The sequence below is a fragment of the Equus quagga genome, chromosome 3 (assembly GCF_021613505.1).
Source record: "Equus quagga isolate Etosha38 chromosome 3, UCLA_HA_Equagga_1.0, whole genome shotgun sequence".
Classification (NCBI taxonomy): Eukaryota; Metazoa; Chordata; class Mammalia; order Perissodactyla; family Equidae; genus Equus; species Equus quagga.
Window position 1 is genome coordinate 8,334,725 of NC_060269.1, and position 6,934 is coordinate 8,341,658.

At 38.7% G+C, this 6,934-nt stretch overlaps 1 protein-coding gene across 2 annotated transcripts in view; it reads left to right on the forward strand.

Moving 5' to 3' along the window:
- The window catches only part of LOC124237353 (translation initiation factor IF-2-like), a 46,331-nt gene extending 43,912 nt beyond the window's left edge, over nt 1–2,419 (forward strand). For both annotated transcript variants that reach the window (XM_046656902.1, XM_046656904.1), the window contains one exon: nt 822–2,419. The gene's annotated coding sequence lies outside the window, so the exon portion shown is untranslated. The remainder of the gene's footprint in view (nt 1–821) is intronic.
- Nucleotides 2,420–6,934: the final 4,515 nt, after the last annotated feature.

Below are 6,934 nucleotides of genomic sequence, written 5' to 3' on the forward strand. Positions count from 1 at the left end.
AATAAATTTAATTAATACTCTAGACTGGATAACTAGGGCAGCACAAGCTTAGGGGAAGAAATAGGCTCCAGGCTCAGGCTTGAGAGTTAGGTGAAAATTTGTAACCATAGAGGGTAAGGAAACCTCTTCATATGGTTCAAACAGCCTTAGAGCGTTGTGTGGAGTGATATAACACTCAAAGAAATAGAAGAGGGGCTGGCCCAGGGGCGTAGTGGTTAAGTTTGCACGCTCTGCTTTGGTGGCATGGGGTTCGCAGGTTCAGATCCTGGGCGTGGACCTAACACTGCCATCAAGCCATGCTGTGGTAGCATCCCACATAAAATAAAGGAAGATTGACACAGATGTTAGCTCAGGGCCAATCTTCCTCACAGACACAAAAAGGAAAGAAATAGAAGAACCATTCCATTGATGATGATTATGTTGACGATGCTAATGATGATGAGAGGATGCCATATATTTGTTAGATTGGGAATAATGTGCTGAACCCTTTTGAAGCAGCTGTCAGGCTCCGAATTATTCCCTTATCTGTACTCAAAAACTCAGTCACAAGGTGAGCAGATTCCAGGGAGCCATATTTGAACAGGACGCCTCTCCGACATCCATACCTGATGGGATTGTTCACTCATTAAACAGGTATTTATTGAGCACCTACCATATATAGAGTGGTGAGCCACACAGACACAGTTTTTGCTCTCATGTGTCTTATAGCCTAGATGGGGTAGGCATCTGATCCAAGATCCTGTGCTTGATGCTTCAATGTAGATTCACTCTAATCTTCATGTTAATCCTTCCAAGTAAGTATTATTCTTCTTCTTTTACAGAGAAGGGAGCTGATTCTGCCTCCCTCCCCTCTAACACCCTGCAAGGAAGTTAGGATGGTAATGGTTGCAGAGCGAAGAAGAGCGAAAAGAGAATGCAGAATAGAGGTCGGCTCTAATTGTGTGCCCTACTTAAGTCTGTGCTCTTTCCATTTACATCATTCAAGTCCCACAAGCAGGAAACAGAAACATGCAGCTGTGATCCATGGGCCAGAAAACCATGACTCCTACTGCTCTAGGATAGGAGGCCTGGCCCTGGGAGGCTTCGATGCACAGCTGCACTGCCAAAGTCAGCTCAACTACTTCTCCATATTTGGGATGCTAAATTTTGCTGCAAAACCCTAAATACCTCCATAACCATGTTTTCTGGCAACAGCAAATTGAGAAGCCTAGAAACGACTTCCTCCTCACTTCTGCCTTCCACGTTTTGCATAAGTACATCATGTTGTCAGCACCTAATTTGCACTCAGAACCCTAACTGCAAAGGACTCTGCGGAATTGTAGCTTTCAGGTTGTCAGCCTGTGAATGATGCTGTAGCGAGAGGAGGGGATACCTCCTGAGCAACCCAGTCCTTAGTGTTTGCCCTTTCCTTAAATCATGGCACCTTTTGTACCTCAAGCTTGAATCTTCACTTGGAAATGCGATCCTTCATTTGGTAAGTCTGGATAAGCAGAAGGTTTGTCTGAGATCTTTTGGGGTTTGAGTTACCCCGTATTTTTTGCCACATAAGTTACTGCCCACAGCATTTAAAAGTAAGGTGGACTTTAAAAACAGATACCTATAAGCAGAGTGGAGAAATGACTGACTTACCTGGGAGTCAGAAACCTGAGGTTTGTGTGTATGCTTTTTCCCTCCAGGTTCCCAATAATTGCGTGTCACCTTCAACGAGATAGCTAACATCTCCGGACTTTTCAGTGTTTTCTCCACTATAACAGAAATAATGGTTCTCGTCACGTCTCTGCCTCTAGGGGTGTTGTCAGAATTAATGAGACACCAGGGTGAAAAGCTTTCCACTTTCTTTCCCTCAGAGAATGCTGGAATGTAAATAAAAGTAATATCTCTATTTTGTGAACACTTTTCCCTTCTGTATGTCTTAATAACCTTCAGAAAAGGTTTTTTGAAGCAGCAGCAATTATCGTAGATGTTACATATAATAAAGGAACCGTAGCTGCCAGGAGAAACAAAGGAAGAATGAAACCTTGAGTCAGAGGAAGTCTGCTCCTTGCTTACTCTAATGGCATCGGTAGGAGGGCTGGCATTATCACAAGGGAAACATTACTGTTCAGAGAGCATGTGAAAGTAGGAGGAGAAACGACTAATTAAAGTTGCCGTGCTGAAAGTAGAAAAAGAAAAGAGATGCTGACTGCCGACACGTTGCTGAAATGTTCTTAGGCATACTGGAGGGAGAAGACGAGAGCTGGAGGTCAAAATGTTCGTGCATTCGGGTTGAACTGCTCAAAGCAATGAGAATAATATCACTGCTCATCATACCCAACTGGAAGTTAAACTTTAATAAGATAAAAATGTTCTCAGCAATTTCTTTGATTAATTAATTAGCCAATGAATTGTCTGTTAACGTAGGCAACATGTTCTGTATCAATTCTGTCCCTTCAGTGCAATACAATCCTCTGTTTTTGTTTTTTTTTTTTTTTGAGGAAGATTAGCCCTGAGCTCACATCTGCCAGTCCTCCTCTTTTTGCTGAGGAAGACTGGCCTTGAGCTAACATCCGTGCCCACCTTCCTCTACTTTATATGTGGGACGCCTGCCACAGCATGGCTTGACAAGCGGTGCTAGGTCTCCACCCGGGATCCGAGCTGGTGAACCCTGCCTGGGCCACCGAGGCAGAATGTGCGAACTTAACCACTGCGCCACCAGGCCGGGCCCACAATCCTCTGGTTTTGATTGATGTTGATGATTTCACAAATACTCATCTTAAAAAGATTTATTCTTTTCCATCTGTAGATGATGAATTTCTAAATAAAGGTATCCTCAGGGATAGAAAATAGCCAACTTCTCTGGTGATTATAGTACTGCCCATATTTACAATAAAATTGCTTTCTTTGTTTGGACGCCTTCATTTTAGGATATTAAACATTTAGAAAAATATTCTGGGGGCATGCATAATTATCATTTCTGGTGGATAAAGTGCAACTGAGAAAGGATGGGCCAAATGTCAAAGGGTGGGCCAGTAGTCAGACTGAGAATGTAAGTCTCTCTCCCACTGGTCACATTCATTAAATGCCTCCTAAAGAAATACTAACAATCATTTATTCTTTCAAACCGTCTATGAGTACAGTATTCTCAAAAGTACTTAATTCAGTTTGAGAAAATTTTCTATTTTTTAAACATATTTCCCCTAACTCAGAGCAAATAATATTAGTACCTTTCAGTAATCACAGCCACACCTATCCTTTATCACACTGGTCTACTAATACTCCTTGAAAAGAAGTCAGCTTGATAGGACAATATATAGTAAGTTGAGAATATGCTCTTTTCTTCTAATAGGTCTTTACCTCTTCACTTCAGACTTCTTGCCTTAAGTTCAACATTTTCTTTACAATAATAATAGCTTATGGAGAACTTTTTTGAAAGGTAAAAGTTTCATGGAAAAAAGGACTCCAGGTAGTTCAAATATGTTAGGAGTGAAACTTTATAGAGAGCATGGGCTTATTTGTATCTCAACTATAACAGGATTAGAAGTTAAGACAAAGCCCAAATAGGATAATTCAAATGGCATATTGACATCCTTTTCAAAATCCCTCAAGAAACAATATTTGGAGCAATCAGAATAATTTACATATTTCTTGCAAAAAGGCATTTGTTTTACAAAAAGCAAGAGGGCACAGGGAGCTGGGAAGAAGTAGCAGCTCCACTGTAGAGGCTTCAGGGAAAGTGGTTACTCTGGTTAAAACCAAGAAGTGGAAAGACTATTTGGTGAATAGGCTGTATGTGCAAAACGCTGTGTACTACGGATAAACTGAAAGAAATCAGCAGAAACATGAGATAAAGGAGAGCACTGGAGAGTTAGTCAAATTGATTACTTTTGCATCTATTTCTGGTTCATTAGCATTTGCCTCGTCCTTTTATTTTCAGTATTTTTCTGCTACTTTTATAGATGTGTCTATTATAAATAGAACGTATCTGGATTTTTTAAAAACTCCAATCTGAGTTACTTAATATGGGAATTTAATCCTTCCACTGCTTTATGTTCACTATTATGCTTAGACTTACTCATGCTCCTTTTCATAATGCTTTCTATATTTCCTGTCCATCTTTTGTACGATTGATATAGTAAGCTTTGTTCCATTCCTTATCTCTATCTGCCAACCCCATCTTCTTCCTTTTTATTGCTGAGTAGGAGTCCATTGTGTGGATGACCACAGTTTGCTGATCCATCCACCAACTGAAGGACCTTGAGTTGTTTCCAGCTTTTGGAGCTTGTGAATAAAGCCATTACCCACGTTCATGTAAAAGTTTGTGTGTGAATATAGTTCTCTTGGGTAAATATCTAAGAGTGGAATTGAAATGTCTATACTGTTTCCAATGTATTTGCACCATTGTGCATTCCTCCAATAGTTTTTAATGTATTGATTTTTATTTTAGATGGACTTTTAAGTTTACTTCCAAACCCATTACATAATATGGGTATAATTTATTTTCAAGTTGAGGATATTGTTAAAAAATATAGCTTATTATTCACTCTAGAAATTATGTTAATAGAATTATATTTAATAAGTTCCTTTTCATTATGAAAAACGTTACCACCTATAATTTTATAACGATTAGAAAAAAGGATGGAGGAAAGTGTGTGAAATTTCTGCAATGATCTCCGGATAATCAGTGTTGTAGTTAAGATTCTTTGTTATAATGTGGTGAATATATTGGCTCTTATAGTCTACATGAATTCCATGAGTAAATGTGGATTCAGGAACATTTGGGTTTAGGACTTACAAAGTGTCTTCAGGTAATAATTTCTCCCATCCTTCTGCTCTGCTAATCATTGTTTTGACTTTATTCTTTCTCTCTTTGTGGTGGTACAATGGTTATAGGATTTCTATATTAGAAAAGAGTGGGCATCTTTGTCCTAATATTCCCAGCAAATGTCCTGAAAATCTCTTTGACTGGACTGGTTCAGTGCACACGCCCACCCCTGATCTAATCTAGCCTGTAGATTGGGCTTTGATTGGCTTATGCTTGAGTCATTTGTTTAATTCATGGGCTGAATGGGGAAAGAAACCTACCCACACTATGTGGATAGAAAGCAGAGAAGGGGAGCCAGCCCCGTGGCCAAGTGGTTAAGTTTGTGCGGTCTGCTTCGGCGGCCCAGCATTTTGCCAGTTCGGATCTGGAACACGGACATGGCACCGCTCATGGAGCCATGCTGAGGCGGTGTCCCACATGCCACAATTAGGAGGACCCACAACTAAAAATATACAACTATGTACTGGGGGGGCTTTGGGGAAAAAAAGGAAAAATAAAATCTTTAAAAAAAATTAGGAAAAAAAAAGCAGAGAAGGGTGGGATGAATTCGGGTGGGGAGATGGGGGATGGCTCCCAAAGGAAAATTTGGGTTGTTGATACTGTGGAAGAAACCAACCAATGTCCATACCATTATGTTCATGGGACATTTGTGTGTGTGTGTGTGTGTGTATATATGTACATACTACATAATACTATATATTTATGTATTATATTTAATCATATACATTAATTATTATATATAAAATAACCAATGTCCACACTGTTATAATTGTGAAAAATATGTATTTATATATAAATGTTATGTTATATAAACCTTATATACATGTACCATAAAATTTCTACATTATATATGATTATAGACACACACACAGTATTTTACCTAATTGGCATGTATTACTTTTAAAACAAGAAAAAGTAAACATTAACAAAAATGTGGCATCAATTAGTATTTCATAATTCTGGCTAAGAGTTTCTCAATTTAAAAAAGTACTTTTCTCTTTTTCTTTTTAAAGAAAAGTACTCTTTTCTCTTTCCTACTCTTTTACTGTTTCAAGTATTTAGATGAAAACTTTATGTCTTCAGGACTTGACAAATACCAAGAAAGCATGCATTTCTAAAATGAGGTCAATTATACTTTATGTACCTAAGTAAATGATATATGAATCTAAACACTTAAATTTAATAGTGGCTTGACAACGCTTCAAGTAGGCATATTGAGGGTAATTTAGTGGTGTTTTGGAGCTGTTTTCTTGTCTTAATTTTTTCCAGGCTTTTGAGAATGGAAAATAACAAACTCTAAGTGTCAATAATATTTAATATTAATTTGAGAGAAAGTGTTTTCACTCATCGTTTAAAAATCAAGTCAATTAAAAAGAAGCAAATGGAAATTAAACCCACGGTTTCAAATCCTAGCATGGAAGGAGATTTTTGAGGTAGGCAGAGAATCAATGACTGAATTTTGAAGAACAACCATTCTCGAAAGGTAGTGATGGTCAAAGGAAACAGTGGAGGGAGGAGCAGGAGGAATCCCAATGGCTGGCATTCTGACCCCTCCCTGCTGAGCCTGTGCAGACTTTGAGGTGATCTTCCAACTCTCCCAATAAGACTTCCTGGTTTCCCCCTCCTGCTCTCTCTTCCTCACTCCTTCAAATTGCAGAGTTGCTTTAGATAGATTGAATGTGGGAAAAGTTTGAGTCAAGATGGTAAGGAGCCTTGTGAGGGGAAGGGAAAGTGTAACGTTCCAGTTCATTTCTTCCTTTTTAAGCTTAAGCAGAAAAAGCAAAAACAAAACACCCAAAGCAATGCCTTTCATTAAGAAGAGATTAAGGGAAGACGCGTGTACCCCTCACTAATGTGAACAACTGTACTGACAGCTGCTTATAAGAGCAAAATAATTGCTTTTAAGTCCTTCTCTCTCCTTTCCAAATGTGTATACCAGTTCTGAGATTCTAAAAGATCCAGCCCAGCTTTGAGCCCTTTGTCAAACAAAGAAGGAAAAAAAATAGTCTGGTTAGCTAGGCTTCAAGGTCAAAGGAGTTTTGTCTGGCCTCCACATAGGAGTTCATATACTAAACAACTCCTTTCAAAATAACTCCTATTCAAAGAAGTAATTCACACATAATCACTTGATTA